Here is a 12,730-nt window from a genome sequence, read left to right on the forward strand (position 1 = left end):
CCAGTGTTTTAAATGAGTGCCTAACACCTTCGCTGTCCCTCATGGTGGGAGAGGGCCACACGGTGGGAGAGGGCCGCAGCTCTCGGTTCAGAGTGACCTCGTGACCACCTCACAAGCCTGTGGGTGTCTGGGGAGCCTGGCATCCTGTTCCAGGGGATTTCTCTTCTTGACCCACACTTTCCGTGGAATTCGTCTCCTCCTTAGATCGCCAGTGTGCTGTAGGATGCGGTGGCCTCAGGGGTTCAGGTCAGAAAACATTTTTTCTGAGTTTATATTGCAAGTACTATAACATAGCCTGGAGATAAAATCCCCTACAGGAAAATAAAATTTATAGAAAAACAAAACTCCACTAACCAGAACACATGGCAGTGGGGTTTGTGCTTCATGAAAAGCTCTATATGGTTTAGAGTTCACCTCAAATTCAGTCTCCGTCTTTAACTGAGAGTCTCTCTGACACAGAAAATGGAGTTGAGTAAAGACCTCTGAATGTGGCCCTTGGTTCCTAAAACTCTGGCAAGGCCCTGGTTCTTCCTACTAAACAGCAGTAGTCACTTTCAGCCGTTTTCCTCTTATTTACAATTTTGCCCTTAGTGTCGAAGCAGAGAATACCCTCCCAGTATATATGGGGCATGATTTATAAGCTTCTGCTGTAACTGCATTCTTAATATTCTACCCTCTTGGCAAAAGGAGGGAGGGGGGTCGGTCAGGCTACGTGGGCTCTGACTCCGGAAATATCACTTTGTGCTGCCCTTGTGTAGGAAGTGTCTGTCGCAGCTGCTGGTCTGAGTGCCTGGAGGGCAGGGACTTTCACATAATCTTCTCTTCCCCATCCATGACACCCAGCCCTGCCCCCTCCCCCCCAGGCCTCCCCCCCCCCCCCCCCGCCCCCGCTGCGTGCACTGTCACTGAGCTAATAAGAAGTGAGCGTGAGTGTGGCCTTTCCTCTGCTCAGCCTCCTGTTGGCAGGACTGTCAGCAGCCCCAGTCTTGGCATTTGCGGTGCTGTTGGTTCCCTCCCCGAAGGCCCTCTTTTGCGGTGGGGTGGAAAGTGTGCTCGGTTCTGAATCTCTACCACTAACTTGTGTTTCGACCCTGCACAAACACTGAAGTTTTCCAGCTCATAGTTTCTCAAGATTCTGGAATTTGAGGCTGCAGCTCAGTGGTTGCTGGTGACCTAGAGGCTAATGAGGCAGCTCCATTCCCTGTCATTGGAGAGTCGGTTCTGGTTCTCACCATCAGTTAGGCTGTCACTTCGTGGGGTTTGCCAGGCTTCAGACCCTGTTTCTTTTCTCTTTCTGGACACAGTGGCTTCAATCTGGGGACATGATTATCAGGTTATTAGTGGTGCCTGAGTTACAGCTTCATGGTTTCACAGCCTGACTTCTCTTTGGCGTGGGTCACAAAGAAGCGTAGGGCATCATGCTTGTGCCAAAGTAAGATCTCTTACAATCAGAATTCTTTATTTTTAATGACTGATAATAAATATGAAAGAATATTAATACAAACCCCCAAAGAGAGCTACTTTTAATTAGGATGTGCATCTTAGAGAAATAAAGTGTAGGTCCATTTAGGTACCTTTGCCAACTCTTGGCTTGTCAGAACTTGCTAACCTGTTTTGTCATAATTAAGGAGATGGTCTTGCTTTTCCCTCTGGTTCTCCTGTTCTCTCCTAAATGATGAAACCTGTCTTCCCTCCCTTAACCCCACAATGTCTTTTAGAACATATAGGCTCTGCGCTGCTTCTCAGAGTTTAATGAACCACCTGGCATCTTGTTAAAATGCAGATTCTGCTTCCTTCTGTAGGTGTGGGTGGGTCCTTAGATTCTGCATTTCTAACCAGCACTCGGTGATAAAAATGCTGCTTATCTGTGGACCACATTTTGATTAGCAAAGGTTTAGAGTACCTTATGGGTGGTCCCAAACATCAGTGTACGAAGGAATCACCTGGGAAGCTAGTGAAAATTCATATTCCTGGACCTTTTCCCCAGAGATTCCAGCCCAGGAGGCTGAGCCAGAGCCCAGGTAGTCCTGATTCTGGTTGTCCGTCAACTAAGCTTTGAAAACAAATGCCTTAGGAGCACTGCTTTCCATTCCTTCCTTCCCTTACTGCCCCATGTTAGCTCTGTGACCAGTCAGTCAGTCACATCACCTCACTTGGTCTCATTTTTCTTGTCTGGAAAATGACATAGTAATAGTACTTTGCAATTCTCCTTATGAAGATTAGAGAGAGTGAATATAGGTAAGTGCCCAGCACAGGCTCTGGGCCCTAGAAGCACTCGATAAATAAGTTATTAAGACCCTCTCCCTTCCTTTTTCTCCTTCCACGTTTCTCTTGATGCTTTCCTGACTTGTCTGTCTTCCTTCTAGCTACGGTGATTGTTTAATGAATACCTTTCTTTTCTTTAATACAAAAACAGACTGATTCTGATGTTGCTATTAATCCCTCTCTCCCCGGGAGTCCCTGGCATTGAGTCTCAGCTGTCTGTGAGCGTTACCTGTGAGCTATGAGTTGTAATTTGTCTTGGCAGGTTAATTAAAAGTTTAGGTCTTGTTTTAGTGAAGTCATTATGGTCCCAGTATACAATCGTACCTCTCAGGTTTGCTTAACACACAAATTGGAATATGACCCTCCCTTTGTTACATGTTGAAATGCAGATCTAGAATTTAAGAAGATCTGAGATGTCAGAATCCAGGGTATTTATGTCTGTTTGTAATTAACTCACAGGAGAAATAATTGTGTTTAGTTTAACAAATGGCTGTACTGTGTACGTTTTTGCTTTTCCCTCCATTTAATGCAATCCAGCTGATGATTTTAAGTTAAATGAGTTTATCTTTTGCCTTGAAAAAGTCTAAAAGAAGTTTACAAACAGTATACACAAATATATACACACAGAAACCTGATGTTGACAGAGCTCCCTCTGAACTAGACGCATTTACCCCCGCCCCCACCCCCAGCCCACTGAAATGAAGCAAGTTTTAGAAAGAACAATCTTTCCCCCGTGTGTGGAGATCCAGAATTTAAAGGTAATGTGGTTTCTGGTCCTGGCGCCATTGGGGGTGGGTAGCCTTGCTGAGCCCAAGTATTGAATGAAGTAGGAGGATGTATACCAGTAGCTAAAATGTAATTAGCCATTGCAATTTACAAAGGACTTCAAATACATTCTTTAAGCCTTGCAGTAACTCCATGAGGCTATTATTTTTGTTATCACCCCTTGTTGCAGATGAGGAAACTGAGGTTCAGGGATGTTAAGAGGAAAGCTAGGGCTTGCGTATTTATCTGTCTGGCTCCAAGGTTTGTGACATTCCATCTTTAATAGTCTGCCTCTTTCCCAAGATCAAGTCTCTTTTTGAGGTATTAACACTTACTTCTGTTTTCCACCTATTCATGCATTCAACAAACATTTAGAGAACACCTACTGTGTGTTGGGGACCATGCTTAATTAGCTCTTTTCTGCATGTAATTTAATCCTCACAAGAACCTTAGACAACATGTATTTTGATCTCAACTTTATGGATGAAGATATTGAGACTCAGAGAGTTTAATTGACTTGCCCAAAGTCACAGTTAGTAAGGGCAGAGCTAGGATGGAAACTTGATGTCAAAATCCCATGCTGTCCGCACTATGCCACAGTGTCTTACTATTTGCCATGATACTAGTAAATATTTTATTTCCGTTTGTGTTGTATGGAATATGATTTCCCCCTTATTAACTGGCCTCCACTATGAGTAAGTATCTTACGTCAACCCAGGAAGTTTTCTTGAGAAGTCATTAAAAAGGTCATGAAAAAATCTCGCAGCATCCAAAACTTTAAACATAAAAATGTCTTTGTACATGTTGCTTGCAACTCCAAGACCTGACAAGTCAGTATCACAGTGTTTTGGGTCTCCAGATAGCATCTTATCTTTTAATTTTGGTTGATGCTGAAGCGTAAAAGAACAGATCAAGCTGACACTGTGGCAGTGTGAGCCAAGCTGGAAAAGAACAGAGGTGTTCCACAGTGGATTTAGAAACCCAGAGAAAAGAAATGAGAATCACTCTTAGAAGACAGGGACACTGGTAATTTTTATGAGAAATGTGCCTTGGTTTTCCTGGTCTGAGGACATTTGTGCTAATTAAAGAGAAGAGTCCTTTGTTCATGCCTAGGGACCTCTTCTATGCCAGGAACTAGAAGCAGATTTAGTCCCTTCCTCTCTCACTCCTTCCTTCCTTTCTTCCTTTGTCCAACAAATATTGTATTCCTGCTCTTTTCCAAGCTGGAGCTACTGAGAAGGTATGACATGGTTTCTGGCAAAAGTGGCTCATGGTCTAGATTAAGAAGATGAAGCACTTACACAGGCAGTGCCTGTGGTGCAAGAAAAAGAGAAAGAAAGGTCCCTCCTGGAGCCACTAGTCAGAGCGCCATGAAGGTTGGAGGGAGACAAGGGCATATCTGGCCGGGCGGGTCAGGGCTCTCTGGATGAAGTGATATTTGATGGGACCTTAAAGGATGGGTATAATTTCCACATTTAAAGAAGGAAAATGGGAGGGGGGTTGTTGAGGAGTTAATTCCAGGTAGCAGGACAGCCTGAGCAAAAGGTAGGTAGGCAGATAATTAGTGCTGGCTGTGGGGAGCCAGCAGTTCTGTTTGACTAGAGCACAGGATGCCTTGAAGAGGGGAAGTGAGCTGTAAGGGGGCGCCGCGAATGCCACCCTAAGGGAGGAAAAGGTGCATTCTGCAGGTTTCGGGTCCCATTGCAGGCTTTTGAGCAAGGGAATAAAATGATTAGAGCCAGAGGATTTATCTTCTGGGGCCCAGAAGAAGAGCCCACTAATTTACATAACTAGAGGGGGTTACTGGGATTGAGCTTTGTGATTTTATGAGAAAAGAAAACAGGAAGGGAAAGGGCAACCAGGAAGGACAGAAGGGCTGGTTCAGTGGTGCTAGTGGGGTTTTCATTTGCTTCCCTGCAACCCATTCCTCTTTTTTCCTAGGTGTGAATAGATACTTTCTCATGAGCTTCTGTCTTCCAGGGGTCATCAAAATTGGGTCCCTCATGATATTCCATAGACCACTGGACAGGGCTATTTCTGCATTTCCTTGCTTTGGTTGGGCAAGTTCGTTGGCCTCTGAGTGCATTTGCAAGGATCAGGAGGGAAAACTTCCTGACATTATGGACTATAACTTGTGTAAAAACCTGTACTACTTCAAAGAAGAAACTAAGGAAAATGGCTGAAGGATGATTTTCTGTTTTTAATAAGCTCCCCCTTTCCCCACATCCCCTTCCTCTGAATTATAAGATACAAAACAGCAATGAAGAACCAAGGTGTCTCGGTAATCAATTAACCTTCTTGTAAATGACATTAGCAGCGCTTTGTGAAATTGCTGCTGGAAATGCTTCTTTGGAAAAGGGCCCTGTGAATTCACCTCTCCCCGACAGCAGTGATTCATTCAGAGCAATCTGGCATAAGTCGAATGAAATTGTAGGCTGAGGGAGAGCTCAAGTCAGCACATTGGAGACAGACTGTGGCCAAAAACCTTTCGGTAGAAGAGAGCTAGGCCTGTCGGCGCACTCCGTCTGCGGCCTGGAGACCAGCCCTGCCAGTGGCCGGCTCCGCTCACCGAAGATGACAGGACAGGGCTCCTTACCACCTCACCCACCCCCTCCGCTGTCCCTGGGACCCATCTTAGACAGCTGAACCTTCTGAGTTCTCTGGGACCTGGGACCTCAAAGGCAGGAAAGAAGAAAAGGTAGCTCAAGGACACAGTGGGTACCAAGCAATAAAGCTCGTCTCCTTGTAGGAATAGTTAGAAATGTGTTTGGTGTGTAAATAACATGACCCCTCCTGAAAAGGCATTTCAGTGAGGTTTTGATGTTCTCACGCAGCGTCTCAGTCTAGGGTGTGTCCATCTAGGACCAGTACAGCAGTCCCTTGGCAGCCTCAGGGCCCAGGCTCTGCCCTCCTTGTGCTCTGCCATCCTCAGCTCTTGGTCTTGTTTTCGTGCTTCCCTCCTCGTGGTCCTGAGATGGCTGCTGCACCTCCAGAACTCATGTCTGCATATCAGCCAGGAAAAAGAAGCAAGGAGAAGGAAGCCGGGAAGCTAAATTTTCCAAGAACACTCAGCTTCCATTTCTTTGGCAGAGCAGTGTCCCTTGGACACTCGAGCTGTAAGCAAGTCTGAGGAAGCAAATATTTTTAGCTTGCCGTCTTGGCACTCTAAACAGAATTAGGGTTCTCTCAGGAAAAAGGGAAGTGAATATGGGGTCATCAGTGTCTGTGACAGGCTTCACTGAGTCTGTGGTTCAACAAGTACCCACTAAAAGCCCCTGACTGTGTGCCAGCCCCTGGCCTGGGCATTTAGGTGCCGCCATGAGACAGACGTGGTCTTGCCCTTGAGGTTCTCACGGGCTGGGAGGTGAGGCTCAGTGAGGCTGAGAAAAAGGAGAAACCGCCCATACAACTGAGGAGGAAGGAAATGGCTTGATTCTCTCTCATTACAGCACCCAAGGAACCGAAGGCTTTTTTATTGCATCTCAAAGCCCCTTGCATGATGCTTTAAGGGGGACGGACAGGAGGAGCAGGTCCAGAGGGGCTGCAGGCAGACCTAGACAGTATGTCTGTTCATTTTCTCATTCAACCAGTGTTCACTAATTGCCTTTTATGGTGCCATTGTGTCCTGTCTTCCAGGGGTCATCAAGATTGGGTCCCTCATGATTTTCCATAGACCACTGGACAGGGCTATTTCTGCATTTCCCTTGCTTTGGTTGGGCAAGTTCTGAGAAAACATGGTGTCCGTGGTGTATAAAATAGCCATGTTTCCTGCCCCCGTGGAGTTTACAGACACGTTTGAGACAGTTTGAGATAGATTCTTAAGTTTAAATACAATCGTCAAATATATATGTAAATATATAGTGGTAGACGGTAAATATCCATTGTGGTGAAGAAAAGAAGAGGGTACTCTAGAGAAACAAACAGGAGACCTAATTTAGATTCCCAGGGCAGGGGTAGGCATAGGAGCGTTTAGATGAAGGCTTGGAGAAAGAAAACGCCAAGCAGAGGGAAAAGCATATGCAAAGGCCCTGGAATAGGCAAGAGGTGGGAGTGTTGGAGGAACTTTAAGAGGGATACACTGTGAGGTGTGGGGATCAAAGGGCCTTATGGTATAAGGGATGGCTGGAGAGACACCAGGAGGTTGTACAGGGCTTTAACATGGCATGTGAAGTTTTGTTTTGTTTTTTAATTTATCCTAAGGGTAACCGGAAGCCGTTGTGGGACTTTGAGCTGCAGCAACCTAATCTGCTTTACATATTTGAAAGTTTCTGCAGCTGGGACACCAGTTAGAAGAAGGGCTCAGGCTGGCCTGGGCCGGGATGGAAGCCTTGGAAATGGAGATAAATAAACACATTTGAGCTGTATACTGCCCCTTGGAAATGACGGGCAACCCCAGGTGTTAAGATAATGTTTCCTAAGGAAAGAGGTTAAAGCAGGATGAGAAGGTATTGAAGAATGGTCCATTTTAGGGGTGAGTGAAGACGCACAGCTGGCAAAGGAGATTGTGAATGTCAGAGAGCTGGGGGGAGGGGACTGGAGGAATGTGCTAGCGGGAAGTTCAAAAGAAAGAGTCTGGATATTTTAGGACTCTTCCATCTCAGCATTTCAGCATCTTCCTCTACCCGTAGCCAGGGCTTCCAAATCACTGTTGGTTTATGTTTTTGCCACTTCGGGATACATAATACCAGGAGCCTTCACAAACCTTTTATTTATTTAAATCACACACTTTTAAAGATGAGAAAGCTGAGGCTTAGAGAAGTCACATGATTTGTTCAGGGTCTCACACGGCCGCCAAGTGGCAGGGCCAGGACCATAATTACAGCCATCTGTTGATTGAGCACTGATTCTGTGCCAGGCACTGTACTGTGTACATTATCACATAGTGCCCAAACAACCTAGAAGTTAGATTACATGTATTTCCATGTCATAGATAAAGAAACCGAGGCTCAGAGATGCAATGCTATTTGCTAAGGTCTCATAAGTAGGAAATAGCAGGGCCAGGTTAGCAACCCAAAGCCCATGCTCTCTCTCTTACATCTTAGTGACTGGGTTTCTAGTGTGTGATGACATCCGTGTGGGTCCTTAGACACTCTCACAGTCAGAGATCATCAAGATAGACAGAATCGTAGAGATTATGGCATGCGCACCTCCTAGGCTCACAATGTGTCAGCACTTTGCCTGCCATCAGCAGCTACATGAGACCCACCTGCCCTGTTCTAAAGAACCTCCTGACCTGTACTCACTCCTGCTGAAGGAGCCCCTACTCCCACCCTCATTCAGATGGAGTTTCCAACAGAAGATATTTTTTCAGTGATGGTTTAATTTTGATAACCGATGATTAAATTTTTATTTTCTGATAGCTCTTTCCTCTGCAGTTGATAAAGGCTGTTGCTCATCCCCATCTCTCAAGCTAGCTTTTCTGTTGCAGGACAGCAGCTGTAAGAGGGTTCTCACATGGTGATATCTTTTTCCTTTCCCTTTACAGTACCACTGATATGTGGAACATGATTGAATATATGGCCTCCTGTTCTGTAACACCCTCGTAGGAACCACCCTAACCCAAGTCTGCTGGACTTGGCATTGGTCGTAGACAGTCAGGGTTGTCACTGTGGCCAGAGAGGCAATGTGGTCCACAGAAAGAAAGGGCCAAGGCTTTGGAGTTGAATAGACCTGGGTTTGTGTTCTGGCTGTGCTATTTAAGAGCTGTGGGACTTTGGATAAGTCTGAGTCTCACCTCGCTCACCTGTAATTAGGAATAAAACCTACTTTAGAGAGTCTGACAGTGACATGCAAGCGTGTGATTCATGGTAGGTTCTCAGCATGTTTTCAAGCGTCTCTTAATTATTCAACATTTGCTGAACATCTACTTTGCTAAGTACTGGAGATTCCACAGTGAATAAAACAGAAGTCTTGCCCTCAAAATGCCTACAGTCAACTGGGAGAACTGACCCTTTCATAAATAATTCCAATATAATGTGACCAGCACCAACAGAGGTCTGCGCGAGCTCCTGTGGGACGGAGAGGAGGGCAACTACCTCTGCCAGGGATGCAGGAGAAGCTTGTAAGGTATAAAGGACTTATTGTGACAAAAGTGCTTAATGAGCTGGAAAGCGGCGTGCAAATATTAATTATCACCAAACTGGGGCCAGAGCAGAAGTGAGAACCAGAAAGGAAATACAGGGAAAGAATTATGCCCCAAAAAGGGAGACATTGAGACAATAAGCCAGTTACAGTCTGTGCTCAGCCACAGATGTGGTCACTGTGGACCAAGCAGAAAGGGGTCATTATTTGCATTTTAGAGATGAGGAAGCAGGGTATGAACGGTGGCCCACACAAGGACACAAAGCCAGGTCTTCTGAATCCAATCCCAGCGACTTCTCTTGGAGTCCAGTTGTCTGACCAGGACTGTGAACATGGCAGACCCTCATCAGAGGATCAATGGGCACCAAGTGAAAAGGTCAAAGATCACAGATGCTCCCTGCAGCCTAGAGCCTTCTTCTGTGGACGTGAACTTCTTGTAAGCGGTTCTGAAGGAAAGGAGGGCACAACTGCCAATTCAGGGCACTGCCAGGCCCCTGGCTGAGGAGTGGTCCTCCTGTCCTGACAGATCTGTGTATTCCAAGGCTGCTGGATTCAGGGGGCAGAGCAACTCTGGAACTGGTTCAAGTCCTACAGTCTTTCTCTGCCCATACTGTTGCAGCTCAAAAATGGAAATGTGGCTTCCAAAACATTCCAAGGCACTAACTGTTATTTGTTCTTATGAATTTGTTCTTCTTCAGATTCCATGGGGAACTTCTTAAATGTTCCATTCTAGTTTCAGATCTTATCTTTACAAACTCCCGCTTGCCTCTCTGAAACTACTTGGCAAAATTGATGATATTAATATTAATAGCTACTATTTATTCAGTGCATACTATATCTAAGTATTATCCTAGATGTTTTACATAAACTATTTCAGACCCTTACAACAGGCATACAAAGTAGGTATTTTTTCCCTAGAGGACAGTGTAGCTCAGAATGTTCCAATGACTAGGCCGAAGTTTCTTACCCAGTCAGCGAAGGAGCTGGAATTTGAATCAAGGTCTGTCTGGCTCCAATACCCACACTTTTCTCCTCATGCTTTCTGCTACTTATGCCTGTTTGTGAGAGTGCCTGGTGTGTCCAGGAGACTGAGAGTGGATGGAGGGCATGAAGCGGGATGGTACCCAGAGAAGAACCTAGAAAACGAGATTAGGGTCCACCTGGGAAGGGCTTTGTAGGCCAGCTGGGAAATCTGGTTTTGAAGGCAGTGGGGAGCACGGGATAGTTTTTAAGCAATGATGTAGCGTGATTCTTAGATCTCTTTCGCACTGGTATATACAGAGGGGTTGATTTCTCAGACTAAAACAGGGAGATCCATTTGGAAGACTGTTTCGGTAACCAGAAGGGTTAGATGAGAGAAGGGCCTGAAATTGGGGCAAACGCCACTGCTTTTATATAAAGGAGGGGATCCATTCACGACATAATGGGTTGGTTTTCTTGACCACTTGTATGTTAGCTATAGAGAAGAGACAGGAAGTTTCAGCCTTGGAGAATGGATGCATAGTGATATCATTAAGTTAGGAAACAAAGAGGGGAAGTGGGTTTGTTGGGGGAAGGAAGTAGCGAGATGGTAATTTCATGTTAGATTTGAGCTGCTAATAAAATTTCCAAGTGGATGTTAGTTATTGGCAGTTAACAATGGGTAGATGGATAAATAGATGTTGACTTAGGGATAGCTCTGACCTGGAGACAGAAACCCAGTGGACGTCATCAATGTGGATGTGAGAGTGGACAGGTGGGAGGGTAGAGTACTGAGAAGCAGGGAGTCAAGGATGGAACCTCAACATTCAAAGCTGGGCAGGGAGAGATACATCGAGATTAGCCTTAGAGAAAAGTTGGGAGCTGATTACAAGGAAGCTGCAGAATTAGTCATTAGGAGGTCACTGGCAACCTCAGTGGGAGCACTTCCCTCCGCCAACCCCGTGCAGGCGGAAGCAGGGTCACCCCGAGTTCAGGAGTGAGTGAGAGGCGTAGAGTAGAAACAATTCCTTCTCGACAGAGCAGAGAAGGAGACAGATGGGAGTAACCTGAGGAGGAGGCAGGTTCAAGGAAAGGTTTATATAAGGTGGGGGGAGCCTTGAACGTGTTGTCAGCTGTGGGAAAGGAGCCAGGGGAGAAGACTGGAGGCCCAGGAGAGAGGGAAGATGATTAATGAAAGGAGGTGGGAGACAGGGAATGGAGGGCAGATGCAGAAGGGCTAGACCTGGGAAAGGGGGAGAGACACCTCTTCCTGTGGGACCGGGGAGGGCACTGAAGACAAGAAAAGATGAAGTGGTGTTTGCAGGTGGAGGAGAGAGGAATTCAGGGTAGAATCTGTCCTGATCTCAGGGTCAGCAGTGCTTTCTAGAAATGGATTGCCTTGCTGAGTAAGCCCTTTATGGCCTGAGTTGTGTGTGTTCCCTTCCATGTAAAGACAGCCTCAAGGCAGCACTGAATCAAATCAATTCTATTGTGTAATAGAGCCATAGAGAGAAGGGTAACGTGGTTTAGTGGTCGGAGAGTGGCTCCAAAGCCGGACTGCCTGGTTTGAATCCAGTCTTGCCTCTTTGTAGCAGTGTGACCTTGGGCAACATAGATAATCCAACAGGGCTTCAGTCTCCTTATCTGAAAAATGGTGATATTAGTACCCACTTCATGGGGGTAATTATGAGGATACAATGACTTAATACTTGTTAAATACTGAGAACAATGCCCGGCACATGGTAGGTGCTAGGCAAGTGTTTGTTATTGTTATGGACAGTAATAGTCACTAATAGTCTTCAGTGCTTACAGGGTCCCAGGAGCATGCTAAGTTTTATGCATGCATAACCTAAGTTAAATTATGTAACAGTCTCAGGGAAGCAGGAGCCAGTATTATTTCCTTTATGTAGATAAAGAAACGAGGGTCAGAGAAATTAACAAACTTGCCCACAGGCACACAAGGAGTAAGGGCAGAGCCAGGACTGAGTCAAGGACAGTCTGGCTCCAGAATCCATGCCCCTTCTACATTGGCTTTCATTCCTGGGCCCCTTGCAAGTCAGGACCCACTTCCCTGGTACCCTCGGTTCGCCTTTCCCGTGGCGACAGGTCAACGTTTCAGGCCCTGCTGTGAGGACACTGCAAGGCGTGTGCTTTGTTGGTCCTTGGCACTTCTCTGGGTGAAAGAGTTTGTATCAAAGGATCTCTACTTGGAGAAGGAGCTCCTTTATCTTTACCATCAAGCAAAGGTTTAGTGATTGCAAATCTAACAGAGGTTCGGGCGAGTTTCTTGCTGCTTAAACAGAGCAGAGGACCTTCTGTTGAAATGACAGGACTATGAGTGTTATATGAAGGGTTATAAAAAAATGTAAGCCAGAAACCTCTGAACATCTGGTTTTAGTTTGAGTAGCTGCTTGTTCATGCCTTTATCTGAGAAGCACTCATGTTCGAGGCTAATAGAAGCACAATTCGTTTCATTCCTGGTTCATATTATATGTCAGCCTGATTTTTTATTTTCATTTGTGTCATAGGCCAAAGAATCCATGCAAGAATGCAAGGGTGCAAGGGATGGGCTGTATATTTTGGAGAAGTGAGAAAAAGCCCTGTGCACTAAAGCAGGAAAGAGAGGGTGGTATTTTTCACAAATACACTTTGAGTTTTC

At 45.7% G+C, this 12,730-nt stretch overlaps 1 protein-coding gene across 8 annotated transcripts in view; it reads left to right on the forward strand.

The window, feature by feature from the left end:
* Positions 1–12,730, forward strand: part of TENM4 (teneurin transmembrane protein 4) — a 728,135-nt gene that overhangs the window by 546,917 nt on the left and 168,488 nt on the right. The gene's annotated exons all lie outside the window — the stretch shown is intronic.

This window comes from Equus asinus, chromosome 20, assembly GCF_041296235.1.
Source record: "Equus asinus isolate D_3611 breed Donkey chromosome 20, EquAss-T2T_v2, whole genome shotgun sequence".
Taxonomy (NCBI): domain Eukaryota; kingdom Metazoa; phylum Chordata; class Mammalia; order Perissodactyla; family Equidae; genus Equus; species Equus asinus.